The sequence below is a fragment of the Macrobrachium nipponense genome, chromosome 21, assembly GCF_015104395.2.
Source record: "Macrobrachium nipponense isolate FS-2020 chromosome 21, ASM1510439v2, whole genome shotgun sequence".
NCBI lineage: Eukaryota > Metazoa > Arthropoda > Malacostraca > Decapoda > Palaemonidae > Macrobrachium > Macrobrachium nipponense.
In genome coordinates, this window is record NC_087212.1 from 29,940,292 (window position 1) to 29,959,797 (window position 19,506).

General features: G+C 42.3%; 1 protein-coding gene across 1 annotated transcript in view; it reads left to right on the plus strand.

The window, feature by feature from the left end:
- LOC135197888 (AP-1 complex subunit sigma-2-like) overlaps positions 1-19,506 on the plus strand; it is a 155,653-nt gene that overhangs the window by 134,779 nt on the left and 1,368 nt on the right. The window lies entirely within an intron of this gene.

The window sequence follows — 19,506 nt, forward strand, 5'->3', positions numbered from 1 at the left end:
CCAAATACAGGCAGTTCCCTGTTATTGGCAGTGGTTCCATTTTCGGCAGGGTGCTGATAAGCGAAAACTGCCATTAACTGAAACACTGTGATAGATGTCATCAAGTTTCAGTTAATGGCACCTCTGTTAGGTATGTTATGGTGCCGTAACTCTATTTTCAGCAACTTTTGGCGCTGATAACCTAAACTTGGCCCTTTATGGCGCCATAAATTGCCAGTCTAATGCCATAAAATCGGATCGCCATCAACCGAGTCCGCTGATAACCAGGGACTGCCTGCAAGTGCAACTAGTACGGCTGCCACACTCACCTGTGTCAGACCAGTTCCAATGTATGACGTATCTCTTCTTCAGCCCACCTGTAGGAAAAAGAAAGGAAAAAAAGAGAAAGGAGACCAGCCATCTCGTTCTTTCTCTCTTTCACACAATCATCTTAGATAAGATACAAACTGTCCCACCTACGGCACTGGATGAGCTACACAACTTGTTGGGCAGCCACTAACCAAACCCAAGGAGTGTCCATGGACCTATGGGCAATGCCCTTCTGGTAAAAGGAAGCGAATGTGGTCTGCCAAAGCCAGGAACCAGCATTCAAAATCCTATGAACAGATAAGTTCTTCCTAAATGCCCAAGAGGAACTCATTCCTTTGATGTCATGTGCTCTAGCCTGCACAGACTCTGTGACAGAACTATAAGATGAGGAATATGCTTGTTTAATCACTTCACGCAGCCAGAATGAAATGGTGTTCTTGGACACTTCCCTCCTGAACTGGCCTGTGCTTACAAAAAGTCTACGACACCTAGGCCTTAGGTGACAAGTCCTTTTAGATTGCAGTGAAGAGGTCTGACAGGGCAAAGTAAAAACTCCTGCGGATGGCTGTCCACAAACTCATTCAGGGAAGCAAATTTGCCATCCATGCACCAAGGGATTTTGAGTCTTGGCTACAAATTCTGGGACAAATTCGAAGGTCACTCACCCCCAACCCTTGGAGTGTTTAATGTCATAACTGGGGCCATGAAGCTCCCAACACTTTGAGGAAGCCAAGGACAACAGGAAAACTGTCTATCCTATTGTTAAGACCTCAGGTTTGTTAGCTATGAAAAATACAAATTGATTAAAAATTTGTCATTTTTAAAAGAAATTTGTTTCACAGGAGACCCAACACTTATTGTGATCAAATCAAAGTTTACAAGTTGTTCATACATGGAGCAAACCTTTATTCTTAATGATAGGATAATATTCTTGCACCAGCTGGAAACCGGTTAAAAACAAGCAAAGATTGTAAAGCAAGGAATCTGTAGCATCTGGCAACTCATACATACACAAGGTGGAAGCTAGTCTCTGACCAGACATAGAACCCTGTGACGTATCAGTCTTTCTTTGACCACCTTGGAGAGTAGTATATATATATGTATATATATATACAGGAGACCCAACACTTATTGTGATCAAATCAAAGTTTACAAGTTGTTCATACATGGAGCAAACCTTTATTCTTAATGATAGGATAATATTCTTGCACCAGCTGGAAACCGGTTAAAAACAAGCAAAGATTGTAAAGCAAGGAATCTGTAGCATCTGGCAACTCATACATACACAAGGTGGAAGCTAGTCTCTGACCAGACATAGAACCCTGTGACGTATCAGTCTTTCTTTGACCACCTTGGAGAGTAGTATATATATATGTATATATTATGTATGTAGTGGATTTTCAGATCTTCATGAGGGTTGAGAAAAATCTCTGTTTCAACTATCAGAGGTGGGCTTGGTTTTCCGCCTGAAAGGCATGGACATCTCTTCATCCTGGGAAATCTTGTTGTTCAGGAGTTTCGAACAGCCCTGTTCACCAAGAGAACTCAAGCCTCCTGCATGGGATCTTTCTCTAGTCATGAGAAGTCTCACTCAAGCTCCATTCGAGACCCTACATTGGTCATCAGACAGAGATCTGACTCTAAAGTCAGTTTTGCTATTGGCCTTGGCTTCTTTGAAAAGAGTTTGGGAGCTTCATGGCCTAAGTTATGATGTTAATCACACCAGGGGTTGGGATCTGTGGCTTTCGAATTTGTCCCGGAATTTGTGGCAAAGACCCAGAATCCCTTAGTGCACGATGACAGATTTGCCTAATTTTCTATTCCCTTAGTGAATGATTTTGTGGACAGCGATCCACAGGAGCTTTTGCTTTGTCCTGTCAGAGCATTGCAATGCTATCTAAAGAGGAGTTGTCACCTAAGAGCTAGGTGCGATAGAATTTTTGTTAGCACAGGCTGGTCCAGAAGGGAAGTGTCCAAGAATGCGATTTCATTCTGGTTATGTGAGACAATTAAACAGGTTTACTCCTCACATACTAGTTCTGTCACTGAGTCTTTGCAGGCTAGAGCACATGACATCAGAGGTATAAGTTCCTCTCCAGCATTTAAGAAGAACTTGTCTGTTCATAGAATTTTGAGTGCTGGTTCTTGGCTACATCAGTCCACGTTCACTTCCTTTTACCTAAAGGATGTTGCCCACAGGTCTTTGGACACTTTTCCTTGGGTCTGTTGGTGGCTGCCCAACAAGTTGTTTAACTTGTCCAGTGCCCCTGTCAGGACAGTTTGTATCTGAACTAAGATGATTGTGTGGAAGAGAGAATGAGTGAGATTGCTGGCCTCTTTCTTTTTTTTTTCTATCTTCTTCCTACAGGCGGGTCAAAGAATAGACACGTCATATGCTGGAACTGGTCTGATACAGGTGAGTACGGTGGTCATACTGGTGGTGGTTTTGTATTGCTACTAGACAATAGACAAATCTGCTATTTAGTAGCAAGTGCTCCTCTCTCTAGCAAGGGGAGTGAGGAGTGGTGACAAACCCCTTTGGCTTGCAATTTTTCTTGCTTGAACTGGCAGTTTTCTTTATCTTCGTGGAATGCAATGAATCTAGTCATATGTAATTGTGTTTCAACCTTGTTCTTCTAGGAAGGGCGGTCAGGTGGGGTAAACTCCCAGATGGTTTAGGATAATTGTACCTCCCTCCAAGTGTAAGTCTATCCTATTGTTAAGACTGAAGGTTTATTTTGTGTATGAACAAATGACAAATTTTTAATAGATTTGAATTTTTCATTGTCAACAAACCTGAGGTCTTAACGTTACCTCCAACCACTAGCTGCCCCTCTCTCTTTTCCTGGGTTGGGAGAAAGACAGATGCATCACAGGGTTCTATACCAGCTTCCACCTCATATACGTATGAGTTGCCAGATGCCACAGATTCCTTGCTTTACAATAGTATTTGATTGTTTTTAACCAGTTTCCAGCTGGCACAAGATTATCCTATTGTTAAGACCTCAGGTTTGTTAACCATAAAAAATACAATTTGATTAAAGATTTGTCATTAAGGTAGGGAAGGGCCAAATTATTAAAGGTTCAGGGTGTAATGGAGACCTGCAGGCTCTGCTTGGTGCTTAAATTGTAAGTTATAAGAAACCTTTTATTCTTCAAAATTAGGCAGCTGTATTTAAAGGACAGAATCTTGGTAAATTAGTAACCCAAGTCAATAATTGTATTGGAAAATGTCCACCTGTGACATGAGGACCTGTAAAGGACTAATACTGAGAAGTGTGCATGTTATATAACAGTCCTTAGAGATATTCACATATGAGATAATTGTTATAGGAGAGGGTAACCCCAGAGATCTTCGTCCTTTAGGATTCCATGGTGATTCTAACTGTTTAGGTCCTATTTAGACATGGAAAATGTGTTCTGCTACTACCACAAGGCTTAGCAAATACAAATCAAACTTCATATGGGTTTTCACCTCTAAATGAAAATTTCTAAATATTATTTGGCACCAGCATGATCCTGTCATGGAGACTGCACATATATAAAAATCAGAGATGTTGACAAAGTTACCTCATGAACATTAGCTTTAACTTGGGCAGCTTTACCACCCGTCACATTAGCATTTTGTCTTAAAATGATTTTTAAGCCAATATGTAGCTGTATATTTAGGAGCTTGCTTATGGGTATGTCCCAAAGAAAGAGAAACCTTGAAGTACTTTCATGTGGGTCCTTGGTTTTCTAGAGTTATATAGTACTAGATGTAAATCCCAGACAGGCAAAGTATAATTGATCTTATTTTTCTAGGCATGGCCTGAAAGGGGCTTGATAGCAAAGAGAACTTTTGAGTGGTCTCTATTTTTCCTTAAGTTTGGTTGTTTCACTCGCAACAAACTTAACAGTAAAAGATACTTGAGTGACCTTGCTTAAAGCCTGTATCTCACTACTTGTCACAAAGAGGCAAATCCTAAGAGAAAGAGCTGTCTTCAGCGTATCGGGAAGGAAACTTTATATCCTGACTCCTAAGGACCTTTTGTTAAGCAAAAGAGAGATCTTATTTGGCAGGCCTTTTTTTTGTAGGAACTTCTTCAAAATGTAGGTATGAATGTCTCAACTTTCCTATAGAAGAAAGATTCATACCCTGGGCTTCAGAGATCTGGAATAGAATAGGCCTGTAGCATTTTGTAGCTGAAACTGAGAGGTCCTTGTGATAACAGAGGAACAAGAGGAAGTCTACTGTTTTGGAAACACTGGCAAAGACTGACATAGTGCTTCTTGTACTGCTCGAAAAATATTGAGTTCCATTTATCTTTGTAGAGCTGGAGTGTAGAATCCCTACAATGGCACAGAGTTGGCTTCAGCTATCTCAGGTGAAAAACCTTGCCCATGAGATGATGGATAATTTCTAAGCGTCAAGAACCAACATTTCCAGATTGAATTGGAACCCATGGAATTGAGGTTGGTGAAGAAACTTCTAGCCAAGAAACCATTCTTGATTTGGTCACTGAGGAACTATACAGTAGTACCTCAGGATACGAAATTAATCCATTCCAAAGCGGCCTTCGTAACCTGATTTTTTCGTATCTTGAACCACATTTTACATGTAAATTGCCTAATTCATTCCAAGCCCTACAAAAACACCCCAGTAAATTTTATAATAGAGCTAAATTGACCAATAAACAATGAAATACATACAACAATTTGGACCATTCAATACCTAACATAACCTATACTGTACCCGTAAATAAAGTTTATTAGTGTACAGGGTACAAGAAGTACTGTACGTACATATGTAGTAAAATGTGGAATCTTACCTTTTGAGTGAGGCGATCTCCAAAAGTGGCGACAGAGGAGGAGGACAAATGGCAGAAAACATGAACACTTAACTTTACGAAACGCATTAAAAAATGACAGAAAACATTAACACTAAACTTTATGAAACATTAACAAATGGCAGAAAACATTAACACTTTCTTTACAAAAAACTTAAAATTAAATTTTTGTCTTTTTGATTTTTATATTTTTTTTACTTTTTTATACTTTGTTTTTACAAAATTTTAATTTCTTCACCACTTTCAACTTTCTGTTTTTTTGTATCACTTGGATCTTCCTGTTTGCTTACTACCACTAAAGGCCTCTTTAAAAAATAACTATCCAAGGAAGATTGCTTCTGCCTGCTTTTCACAATGTTCCTGAAACGACTCGGGCAAACTGTGTAAGCCTTTTCGGGGTGTGTCTTTTCTACAAATGATTGCACCTTATGAAAAGCAGCTAGAGCATCCTTGTTGTCATAGGGTGGTTGTCGTCCTCCTCGCCACTGCTAGAGAGAACTTCGTAAACGACGTTATGTTGCATGGCCTCCAACTCCTTCAGGTCATCCGTCATAAGCTCCTCTTGGTGGTCCTTGAGAAGGTCATTGATGTCGTCCTTGTCGACGACCAGCCCATGGACTTGCCGAGTGCAACGATCTCGTCAAGATCTGGTTGTGCGAAACAGTTTCAGGATCATCAACTGTTTCTGAATCTGCATCAGCTTCGCCCATGTTGAATCCCTCAAAGTCTCGGGCAGATACGGCATCAGGCCAGAGTTTCCTCCATGAAGAATTCAAGGTTCGCCTCGAAACCTCTTGCCAAGCTTGATTGATGAGTCGGATGCATATGACATCGAAATGTTCCTTCCAAAATTCACGCAAGGTGAGGTTTGTGGTATTGGCGATGTCGAAACATCTCTTGAAAAGATGTTTTGTATACAGCTTCTTGAAGTTCGATATCACTTGCTGGTCCGTGGGCTGGAGGAGAAGGGTGGTGTTAGGTGGAAGATTAAGAACATTGATAAAAGATTACTCCGCTAGGATATCTTCCTCGAGGCCAGGAGGGTGAGCAGGGTCATTGTCCAACAACAGCAGACATTTCAGAGGGAGGCGCTTCTCTTCCAAGAATTTCTTCACTGTTGGGCCGAAACACAGATTTACCCACTCGGTGAACAAAAGTCTCGTTACCCAGGCTTTCGCATTAGCCCTCCACATCACTGGAAGCTTCTCCTTTAGCACTTTGTGGGCCTTGAAGGCTTGAGGAGTCTCCGAATGATACACAAGTAGGGGCGTCACCTTACAATCCCCACTGGCGTTGGAACAAAGTGCGAGCATAAGCCTGTATTTCATAGGCTTATGCCCAGGTAGCGTCTTCTCTTCCTCTGTGATGTACGTCTGACGAGGCATTTTTTTCCAAAAAAGGCCAGTCTTATCATAATTGAAGACTTGCTGAGAACTGTAACCTTTGTTGATCGTCAACTTGTCGAACGTCTTAATAAAGGCTTCAGCCGCTTTCATGTCCGAGCTGGCAGCCTCCCCATGCCGCACCACTGAATGGATGCCAGTCCATTTCCGGAATTTTTCAAACCATCCACGAGAAGCCTTTAAGTCTGGGGTTGGCATCAATGTCCCTTTTTCTCCGCCGTCTTCAGCCTGGGCAATCAAATCGCCGAAAATAGCGCTGGCCTTGTGGCAGATTGCCGTCTATGTTATCGTATCGCCAGCGATATCTTTGTCTTTTATCCATACAAGAAGCAGCCTCTCCATCTCATCATGCACGTGGCTCCTCTTGTTGGACAAAATAGTCACGCCCTTGGAAGGTGTAGCTGCTTTGATGACATCCTTCTGCTTAAGAATGGTGCTTATCGTCAACGGATTTCGGCTGTATTCCTTAGCGATCTCAGTCAACCGCATGCCAGCTTCATACTTTTTAATGATCTCCATCTTTGTCTCCATAGATAGCATCCTCTTCTTTCCGTGAACTTCAGCAACTTTCTTGGGACCCATGACTATACGTAATTAAGTTATGTACTAATTAGTTCTCACACAACATGATAAAGTACAAAGTGAAATCACTAACACGAATTTACGTCAATAAACGAAATCGTATATGTGAACAAACGAATTCCGCGTGCGTAGGATAATGATGCTGCTACGGAGTGGCCGAATGACGCCTTTACGTAGAGCACAATGGGGTAGATGCTGACCAATAGGAGAGCAGGATGTTATGGCGGTGACTAGCATCAGGAACCAATGGGAGAGCGGGAGGATGGTGATGAGTCTACTCAGTTGGCAGCGTGCAAGTTTTAAAATTGTTCTCGGTGGTCTGGGCGAATCTCGGGACTTTACAGTAACACCCTTTCATAACCTGAATTATTTTCGTATGCAGAGGCAAAAAAATCTTCGTATTTGCTTTTGTAACTTGAATTTTTCGTAAGTTGGTACTTTCGTATGTCGAGCTTCCACTGTATTACTGTAACACTGATATTCTTGGATACATAGTAGTATTAAAATTTTGTCTTAAACTTCCTGGCTACAGCAAATGAGGGAAACAGATAAACCTCCAGTTTGTTCTAGGGATGCATGAAGGCATCTGTCTCCCAGGCAATTGGATATGATAGAACTGAGCAACAGGTGTGTGCTTGTTGTTGAGATTGGTAACAAATAAGTCTGCTAATGAGATACTCCCTCTTGATGCTCGGCTTCTTTGATGGAAGAAACTGTATTTTTCTTCCATCAAATTTATGTTGTAGGTCCACAGAGACTAAAAAAAAAGCCACGTTTGAATAGACTGATTAACTGAGGTCACTATTATACAATTTTACTTATAGTATAAGTAGTAACCGAATTATCGTGTTGAGAAGGTTTCATTAATGTATGTCAAATTAATAAAGTCAAGATATATTTCTTTTCTTTCTACTTTTTATGGATCTGTTAATATTAATATGAAAATTATAATTATGGAATCAGTAACAAATATTTTTTGAACTTTCATGGTAACTGAGAAAGATATATTTTAAGTTTAACAGTACTAAACATTTTTCTGTAGCAGTAGTAGTGCAGTACTTTTATGCTTATTATGTAATATCAAACACTGTCAAATTTGGCAAGGGAAAAAGGCTATATTGTAAATTTTTTAAATTCATATAAATACTATTGATCATCACCCTCAGTTTTTACTTAGTTACATATATTTCTCATTAAAGTAAGTAAAGGCAAGTCAGCATGTCCAGGATACCTATTGTTACAAAGGCCATATCTGATCAGATAACCTATGTTATGCTGTGGTCTTATATATTGTTGTACTTTTACATAGATTATTAACGTGCATAATATAAAGTAGATGGATGTTTAATATATTTTATCATAAGATTTCATTATAGTAATACTAAGGAATGAAAGACATCAGGGAAACAAAATTGAATATGAAAAATTTATAGAAATATAAGAGATGAGAATCTTAAAATGAGTACCAAGCCAAACCAGCAACAGGCAAAGAAGAGAGCTGATATTCATTGGGGTGGTTTTCAGTTTAGAAAAATTTGTAAAGTACGTACAAGAGTAGATGAAAACCTAATAAATGAAGATCAGTAATACCTTTGTAGAAGAAACTGCAATCCACGTTATGTTGCTTCCCGATTTTGATAAAAATGGTTATAAACTGTCTAAACATTGTGAAAATCTCTTATTTCATGTGTTATATATCCCATAATGGTGTGCTATTAGTATTTCCCAGCTGACTTTATTAGCATTCTTCACTCTCATATGCCAATATAATGGCATAAGTAGAACATTGTGTTGTGCTTCTTGAAATTATTAAAAAACTTCCCAACTGTATTATTAAGCATTAGTACATGCAGTCTCCAGTTTACAACAGGGGTTCTGTTCCTATGCTGCGTTGTAAGCTGAAAATCATTGTAAGCAAAAAGATTGTTGAAAATAGTAAGAAAACCTTAATTTCAATCCTTTGGCTGTTTTGACCATTCCACCATTTTGGAGCCATATTTCTTCCATTGGATTAGCATCACTAGCGCCACAGTCCTGGAACATGTGTTGTAAACTGGGAAATAATTTTTTTTGATATATAGTAGTGCCTCAGGTTATGAAATTAATCCGTTCCTAAGCGGCCATCAGAACCTGATTTTTTCGTATCTAGAACTACATTTTACATGTAAATTGCCTAATTCACTCCAAGCCCTACAAAAACACCACAGTAAATTTTATAATAGAGCTAAATTGACCAATAAACAATGAAATACAACAATTTGGGCCATTCAATACTTAACCTAACCATTACTGTACCTGTAAATAAAGTGTATTAGTGTACAGGGTACAAGAAATACCGTGTGTACGTGTACAATACATATGTAGTAAAATGTGGAACCTTACCTTTTGAGTGGGGTGATGTCCGAAAGTGGCGACAGAGTGGGAGGACAAACGGCAGAAAACATGATCACTTAACTTTAAGAAACACATTAAAAAATGGCAGAAAACATTAACACTAAACTTTACGAAACACATTAACAAATGGCAGAAAACATTAACACTTCTTGATTATCTCCACCTTCATCTCCATAGAAAACATCCTCTTCTTTCCGTGAACTTCAGCAACATTCTTGGGACCCATGGCTAAAAATGTAAGTCATTAAGTTCACACACAACACGATAAAGTAACTTACAGTAGTAGAAAGCGAAATCACTAACACGAATTTACGTTAACAAACAAAATATATGTGAACGAACGAATGCCAGGCATTTTCGATAATGCTGCCGCAAAAAATGTTCAAGGAACGCCTTTACATAGAGGCATGATGGGACAGATGCTGACCAATAGGAGAGCAGGATCATGTGGCGGTGACTAGCATCAGGAACCAATGGGAGAGTGGGAGGATGGTGGCGAGTCTACTGAGTTGGCGGTGCACCAGTTTTAAAATTGTTCTTGGCGGCCCAGGCGAATCTCGGACTTTACCCTTTCGCAACCTGAATTATTTTTGTACACAGAAGCAAGAAAATCTTCGTCTTTGCTTTCGTAATGTTAATTTTTCGTACGTAGGGACTTTCATATGTAGAGGTTCCTCTGTATTTGAAGAGCGTCATGAGCTCGGAACATTGTAAGCCATGTAACATAATCCAACATTGTCTCTTCAGCTACACAATAAAAGTAGCCAAGAGTTGTCATTCTTCATAAAATGGAGCCTCCTTACAGAATTGCAGTGTTGTCAGCTTTAACTCCTGGATAAAGTTTGTTTTTTCTTATGATCAAATTTATGGGGAGAATGTTGGCTATCCCAAGCTTGAATAGTAATAACTTGGAGAGAATGAGGCTAGGCATTAATGCAAAACCCCCACCATGTGTAAAATATAGTATTCAATGTTACTCACATTGTCTCATATCTTCAGTATTAAGACTGTTGAGCATCTCAGTTTTGTGATTAGAATTGTTGTACCAACTTTTTCCCTCACTATACACTATAGTAATGCTAGTTTTGCATGTGACAAACAACAGTTGTTCAATTGCGAACAAACCTTCGGTCTTAACAATAGGATAATTTCTAGTGCCTAGCTGGATCCGGTTAAAAAACAAATGAAAGCAAGGAATCTTGTGATATCTGGTAACACATGCATAGATCGGGTGAAGGATGGTCGAAGACCATCCACCTACGGTCATGCATCAATCTTTCTTTGACTGCCAGGGCGAGAGTAGTGTTTGCCTCTCTTGGCCTTTACCCGGTTCATTGCCCATTTCGCTTGTGTTTAGTGTGTGTGTGTGTGTTTGGCAGATATTATGGCTGCTTCTGCTCCTTCTTGGCCTTGTCAACGTGTGTGCCCCGGAATTCAAGGTTTTCTGTGTTCTCATTTTTGGCTTCGACAGCGGCTGACCCCCACATTGTGCAGTGGGTGCCATTCTAGTTTTTCCACTATGAATCCTTGCACGGAATGCTTGGCATGGCCTTAAGAGCAGTGGAAGTCATTTTATAGCAAGAGAGAACATCGTAGGGTTTCGACTCTTCCTTCACAGGAAGGTTTTTCGCCCCTTCCCAATGCTTCGTCTCCTGCAGTACATTCAACCCCCATAGTAGAGTTGTTCCTGTGTCTCCTTCCTTTTCTTCCATTGATTCGTCGCTGGAAGTATCGGGAGGCCACCAGGATAATGTTTGTAATGTCACCCTTTCTTCTTCGGGAATTAATTTGATTCCCAGGAAGGGGGAGGGTTTTTTTTCATCATTCTCATTTCTTCCAGAGTCGGAGATGTCCAAGTTGGCGGCGATTGGAAGACGCTTGGGCTACGGGGTACCCCGTCCTGGAGGGGTTGCTTGCGCACTTTCTGAAGGATCGCCACCACCCCCCCTCCTCCTCAGGCTGGCCAGGCCATCCCCCCGCCTCCCGGCCTTGTCTTCGTGGGTAGTCGAGGTCAGCCATCTTGTATTGCTCTGCCAGTGACTGTAGCCACTTCTTCAAGTTGGAGGGAAGCTGTGGCGTCAGCCCTGTTGATGACGTTACGGGATCTGTCGTTGTGTATTCCTCTGCCAGTGGCGTCTGATTCCCCTTCTCACCAAGGGGAGGCCGTGACGTCATCACCACCTGTGACGTCACTCCCATCGATGACATCACTCCCAGTCACCATCTGAGCATTGCCTCTCTCAGTCGTGACGTCATCTCTGCCGCCCAGTTTGCTACTTCTCCCTTCCATGTCATCAGAGCCTTCTATTGCAGCTCAGTCTGAGGTTATATGCCAGGCAATGCCTAAGTGGTTGGACTCTGTTTTGGATGTTAAGTTGGCTGCCTTGTTGGTTGGGAGCATTGGAAGGAAAACGTTGCTTTGTCCCCGCCTCCTGCGAAGAGATCACTTAAGGAACCAGTTCTGTCTTCTCCCTCTTCCCCCTCTACGCCACCTCAGTGTATCAAGCGTTGAAAGGCTAAGGACTTTGCTCTTTCTTTGCCTACGAGGGAGGAACTATGTGGACGTGTTCGCAAGAATCCTGGTGTTTCGGAGAGTATTAGTGGCTTCGTCCTCTGCATCGAATCGTGGGCGTTTCGCAACTTCCCCCATCTGTGCACATCTTGAGTGTGTTGCAACCTCCCCCGTCCATGCACATTGCGAGCGTGTTGCAACCTCCCCTGTCCATGCACATGATGCAAGTGCTCCTTCTTCTCCAAGGCCTATTCGTCGCTGTAAGGATCTCAAGGCGCCTGTCAGTAGGTTGAAGGTGGTGAGCGTGAAGTTGCTGCAGCAGGAGTGTTTGCCTACCCCTCTCACTGATGCTTCTAAGAGTTCAATTCTTAAGGATTCTCCTTTGATCTTGAGTGTTCGGGATTCCTCTCCAACTCACGTTCGTAAGTCTGCCACGCCTGTGACCATTCATGGACATGTTAATGAATCATCTGTTGGAGGAAAACGTAGTGATGTTCCTAGTGTTATAGTGTGTTCATCTTGGGAGCCGATGGGTGGACCCAGCCCAGACAGGTTAGTTGGTGTTTCGGGCTGTTTTGGCTGCTGATCCTACCATTAATTTTAATGAAGAAGGTGCCTTAGAGGAGCCTACACATCCTTCTCATCATCGGTCTCCGTTGCTGGAGCAGGAGGAGGGAGACACACAAGAGTTTTTGTCTTCCTTTTCGGAAGTTGTTGATCTTATTCGTGGGTTCAACAATTTGGAAAGTAGGTCTCGGGCTCGGTCGTCTTCCCTCCCTCTTGCTTGGAAGCCTTGGTGGGAGCTCTGCAGGATCCCAAATCTTCTCTCCAGCTTCCCTAAGGTTAACGTCGCTTCACTCTAGGGGCTTTGCCAAGCTACTACTCCCGCCTCTCATGGGACTAGGAAGTACTATGCTACGAACTCTACTTTTTTTATGTCGTGCCATCTTAACCCAGACATCATTCGCCTGAAGCTGGGATTGACTTTGGAGCAGGGGGGGCCGGTGGCTCCGTCCTTGTCTCCACAGGATGCCTCAGCATTGGAATCTATGGCAACCTCCATGTTGCTCACAGTTTCTTGGCTGGACTTCTGGTCTGTGGGCATTGCCAAGAAAGATAGCTTCTGACAGGTCCCCAGAAGGGTTGGTGACTGCATCCTCTCTTGACAATCTGTTGCAGTCTGGAGGCAAGGCATTTTCATATATGGCTCACCTCAGTGTTAATTTATGGGCTAACCTTCTGCTGATTAGAATGCAATAGGCCAGCGTCGGGCTGACACCAAAGACAGATTGGTGCACCAGGCTGTGTCTAAGTCGAAGTCTCGTTCTCAGAGACATCCATCTCCTCCTCCTCCTGTCCAGCAGTAGTCAAGAAGATTGTCGCCTAGTAGCCCATCGAGGAATTAGAGTTTGGCAGGACCTTCCCATTCGACTCGGCCTTGGTCAGAGGGTCAACGTCCCTTTCGCTCTCGTTCCTTTAGGCCAAGATGGGGCCCAAGGGGCAGAGGTAATGGGGCCCTTAGTAGGTTAGGTGCCTCTCCCTCTCCTGTGCGACGGAGGGGGTTGCGTAGCGGATCTTTGGGCCAAGTGGATAACTTATGGGGTGGAGAAGTGGGTGGTAGATATCCTTCGGGTGGGGTACCTACTGTCATTCGATTTCTCTCCCCCTCTGTCGGACAAACTGCAGCTCACGAAGGCATATCCTCCAGATTCTCTGAAGTTCTTGGCTCTTCGGGAGGAGGTGCAGAGGATGCTGGACAAGGTTGCGATAGAGGAAGTGGAGCGACCGTCTCCGGGGTTTTACAGTCACATCCTCTTGGTCCTCAAGGCGTCAGGAGGATGGAGACCTGTGATCGACTTATCCACCTTGAATCACTTCATCAGGAAGACACGGTTCAAGATGGAGACCCTGCGTTCAGTGTTGGCAACCGTGAGGGAAGGCGACTTCATGCTGTCGATAGACTTAATGGACGCATAATTCCAAATCCCGGTTCATCCGACGTCCAGGAAATTCCTTCACTTCTCTCTTGGAAACAAGGTCTTCAAGTTCAAAGTCCTATGCTTCGGGCTGACAACAGCCTCTCAAATGTTCACAAGGGTCTTCTCTCGTGTCAAGTTGGGCCCATGCTCAGGGGGTCTGTTTGCAGAGGTACCTCGACGATTACTTGGTCTTGGCAGTTTCCAGGGAAAAGCTGCTGCAGGACAAAGATCGTCTACTTCGGTTTTGTCTGGAACGGGGCATCGTAGTCAACCAGGAAATGTCGAACCTCATACCCAGTCAAAGGATTCTCTACTTGGGCATGGTCATCGATACGACTGTGGCAAAAATTTTTCTGTCTGATTAGATATTGGAGAAATTGCGGGTGGTGGCGCGCAACTTCCTGTCGGAACCACATCAGTCAGCTCATCAGTGGCAGGTTCTTCTGGGAGTGTTGTCATCCCTGAAGAAGCTGGTCCCTCATGGGCGGCGTTTTCTTTGGTCTCTGCAATGGAGACTGGGAGAATTCTGGTCTCCGGTGGGGGACGCACCCCTGTTAATGTTTCCTCTGTCTCTGGAAGTAAGAGAAGACCTTCGTTGGTGGTTGGACAACCAGAATCTTTCGAAGGGTGTCCCTCTGCGTTCTCTTCCACCGGACTTCCTCCTATTCTCGGACGCCTCCCTCGCAGGTTGGGCGGCCTTATGTAGGCGACCTCATCGCTTCAGGCGTTTGGAGGACAAGCAGGACCGTTGAGGTTCACAGTGAGTGGTCAGCAGTTAGGTAGAGCTCTCAGCCAGGTATATCCCAGGCAAACGGAATGTGGTTGCAGACAAACTCAGTCGTCTTGATCAGATCCTGGGCACTGAGTGGTCGCTTCATCAAGTGGTAGCAGACAAGCTTTTCCAGGTTTTGGGTAGACCCATGTTGGATGTTTTTGTGACTCACTTCAACAGGAAGCTGGAGATATTCTGTTCAATGGTCCCAGATCCTCTAGCATTGGCAGAGGATGCATTCCAACATCCCTGGGACAACCTGAAGGTGTATGCCTTCCCTCTGTTTTGTTTGATCCGTCAAGTTCTGAACAGGCTAATGAGTTCACAGGGTCTTAGGATGACTTTGGTAGCCCCTCTGTGGCCTCAAGCAGAGTGATTCCCAGATTGGCTGTAGTTGTTGTCAGAGGTTCCGAGGGAGATTTCCCCCTTGGCGACATCTGTGTCAGCCCCATGCAGAAATGTTCCACCAGTTAGTAGAATCCCTCTCTTCACGGTTGTAGGCTTTCACGTTCCTCCTCCGAGCGAGAGGCTTTTCTCAGAAGGATGGCAGGGCATATGTCCAGCAGTCTCAGAAAGTCGACCTCCACGGTTTCCAAGGCAAATGGGGGATCTACTATGATTGGTGTCGTAACAGGGTTTTTCTCCACTCGCAACCTCTATTCAGTGAATAGGAGACTTTTAACCTTCCTCAGAGACTAGAAACGTTTGTCCGTTTCTGCCATTAGAGGCTACAGGGCGGCCCTGAGTTTGGTGTTATGCCTTAAAGGTATCGACATCTTTTCCTGGGAACTTTCCTTGCTAGTTAAGGGGTTTGAGCAGTTGAGTTCTCCTAGAGAGCTCAAGCCTCCGACGTGGGATGTTTCCTTGGTTCTCAAGAGCTTCACTAAGAGTCCATATGAGCCCTTGTGTTGCTCATCTGACAGGAACTTGACGCTCAAGGCAGTTTTCCTTCTGGCCTTAGCATCTTCCAAGAGGGTAGAAGAGCTCCACGGTCTGAGCTATGAGGTGAAGCACGCCAGGGGTTGGGGGTTGTTGTCCTTCAAATTTGTCCTGGAATTCGTGGCCATGACCCAAACTCCCTCTGTGCACGATGACAGGTTCACTTCATTTCTTCATTTTCCATCACCGAACAACTTGTGGGTGGTGATGCTCAAGAGCGTTTGTTGTGCCCTGTCCAGGCCCTGCATTGCTATCTTGAAAGGTCTTGGCACCTTGGACCAGGCTGCCGCAGACTTATTGTTAGCACAGGCCGTACAGGAAAGAGGTGTCTAGGAATGCTATCTCTTTTTGGATACGGGAAGCCATCAGACAGGCATACTTGTCTCTTGATGATTCCACCACCACGTATGTGCAGGCTAGAGCGCATGATGTTAGGGGTATTGATCCCTCTCTGGGTTTCAAAAAGAACTTGGCTGTACATAGAGGGCTGAGCGCTGGTACTTGGTTACGCCAGTCCACATTTGCCTCTTTCTGTCTTGAGGATGTTGCCCACAGATCTGCAGACACGTTTTCCCTGGGTACTGTGGTGGCTGCCCAATAGGTTGTGTACTCTTAGTTGTCCCTAACAGGGCACTTTTGTATCTTTCCTAAGATGACTGTGTAGATGAGAGAATGAGTGAGTTGGCCGGTCTCTTTCTTTCTCTTGTACCTTTCCTTCTTCCTTCGGGCGGGTTAAGGAATAGAGACGTCATTCTCTGGACTGGTCTGATACAATGAGTAAGGTAGTCATACTGATAGTGTGGTCACTTATTAGGCAAATGTCAAACCCTCTATTCGGTAGCATATGCTCCACGCCTAGGCAAGGAGGAGTTGGGAGTAGTACAAACCCTGGTGTGTTGGTTTGCTATTAGACAGTTAAAGTTTCTCTTTGGTTCCCTGTACAATGGTTCTTCCATATATCATTGTACATCTCTCAGGGTCTGAGTGGTTAGATATCAGTTTATCTAGCTCCTCAACGAGCTTCAGTCCCTCTCCAGAAGTCATTTGTTCTGGAAGCTGGACTGGTGGGTAGGCCCCAGCCAGTCTAGGATGTCTTGTACCTCCCTCCAAGTATGAGTCTATCCTATTGTTAAGACCGAAGGTTTGTTCGTGTATGAACAAATGACAAATTTTCTAAGACAATTTGTATTTTTCATAGCTACAAACCTGAGGTCTTAACATTATACTGCCCGCCTCTAGCTGCCCCTCTGTTTGTTAAGACATCCTGAGTTGGGAAAGACTGGTGCATGATCGTCGGTGGATGGTCTTTGACCATCCTTCACCCGATCTACGCATGCATTACGAGATTTCACAAGATTCTTTGCTTTCATCTGTTTTTTAACCAGATCCAGCTAGGCACTAGAAATTATCCTATTGTTAAGACCTCAGGTTTATAGCTATGAAAAATACAAATTGTCTTAGAAAATTTGTCATTTTTCTTTTTCTTTTGTTAAATTTATCTTATTGTTAATTGTTGCAAGTGAATGTTGCACAATGTTCATATTATTCATGGGCAGTTCTTTGGTGCTCACATAGATAACACATAATTTCCTCAGTTGTATGGTATATATGTACTTCCTTTTTCTAAAGGATGGAAGAGTATAAGAGGAGCATTTTCTAGCTTTTGGTTCACAAAAATTCTGTTAGATGTTTTGATGCCCTTTCAAGGTCCTCAAGTCCAACAACATTGATTATTGTATTTTACTTGAAAACACATTTTAAAGGATAGTAAAAGTTGATACGTAACAGAATAATAATAAGCCATTGCTCCTAATTATTACCTTCTTGTAGAGGCCACATGAAGACAGAGAGGTGGTTATAAGCTGGTGGTTCCAGGGCTGAGCTGGCAAGTGACTTAACCATCAGGAGATGGACTAATAGACTCAGAACACTGTTCAGTGTTGGTTGATGGGTCTCTCCATTCGAATTTGGCTTATACTGTTAGATATATCTTAAACCAGTTTGGATGTGGTATACGTAAAAGATTTCTTTATTTATTGATGAGAAGTATTTTGATAGTGGTGTCATAATAATGATAATAATAGTGAATTTATTGACCAGTTATATATTTTTTTATTATTATTACATATTAACAAACTGTAGACCCCTGAAATCCTCCACTCATAATTTTGAAAACACTTACTCCAAACAATTAATCTGAATCTGAAGTAGTACATGAAGAGAGACTAACCTTTTCAAGCAAGACTTAATCTCAAGCATGGTAGTTTGAAGTGAGGCAGTCATACCGCTGCGCCACAAAGTAGGATGTAAGACAATTTAAATTCTTACATACATGCCTGTTGAAATTGGGTACATTCTAGAACTGAAATACAGGCAGCCCCCGGGTGACGACGGTCTCAGCTTACGACGTTCCGAGGTTACGACGCTTACAATTATATTCATCAGAAATTATTTCCAGGGTTACGACGCATGTTCCAGGGTTACGACACCTACAACACTGATCTGGCAGATGAAATATGACACCAAAAATGCAAAATAATCAATATTTAAAGGTTTTTTGATGAAAAATGCAATAAGAATGCAGTTTACATAGTTTTCAATGCACCCAAAGCATTAAAAGTAAGGTTTTCTTAGGATTTTTGACGATGTTCCGGCTTACAACGATTTTTGGCTTACGACGCGTCTCAAGAACGGAACCCCCGTCGTAACCCGGGGACTGCCTGTAGAGGACATCAGTTTTAAATAGTGTTTGCTTATAGGCTGTGATTATATACACATGGATGTATTTTACATTCATGTTTTGCATGTATGTCATTGACCATGCACAGTACACTGTAGGCAGTGCTAAGTGCTCTTTGCAGTGACACTAGAGTCCTTAGGGCTGTGCATTCTCCCTATTTCTTTGCATGCAGTCCCTTGGTCTCTAATAATTTTGCTGTTCAGCTTCTTCAGTTCTGTGTTGCTTTAATTTAGTATCCAGGTACCTGTGAATACAGTACTATTAGCCAAGTAGGGTTCTTTTGAACTACCTAAATGAAATTTACTAGTACAAATACATCTTGTAAGCCCCACAACATTTACTTCAATGGTATTCTGAATAAGAAATATCTGAAGGCTGATGAATACAGAAATTGACATTTATTAGCAGTGGAGTCAAAGACTGGATACAATGAAGTTGAATTCTGTTTCACTTTCATATCATGAGAGTTGTCTTGATACTGCCTTTTTCAAAAGTTCCAAATGGAAATTCATTCATTGACAAGTTCACTCAAGGTTTTCTCAAATCAACACAGGTACATATTTCTAGTTCTATAACAAATTAATAGCATTAGTGCTACACACAAAAATGAGAGGTCATGTGACTTTTACTTACAAATTATTAGTATGTATCACAAACAGAATGTTGAGTACGTATGTAAAGTGTTTCTCAGTTATGTTCCATCTTTTGACTGGAAAATATAGACATTTTTAGAGTATTTGTACAAATCTAACTGACATTGTTTCATATGTTCACTATTATTACATTAATATGCGTACTTTGTTGTAATTTTGCCTTATATTTTACTGCGCAGAAAAGTGATCTGAAAACCTAACACCAATATGATATGTACAAATAAGCTAGTTTATTTACTTTTAGCTATTTTATATAATTATACTATTTGCTGTGTTTTCTGTTGTATATGGTGATTTAAACCACATACGTACTATTTTGGATTATATTGCTGAAAATCTGTTTAGATAAGAGTATTTATTTCTTTAATTTCCTTGAATGGTTTACTTATTCATT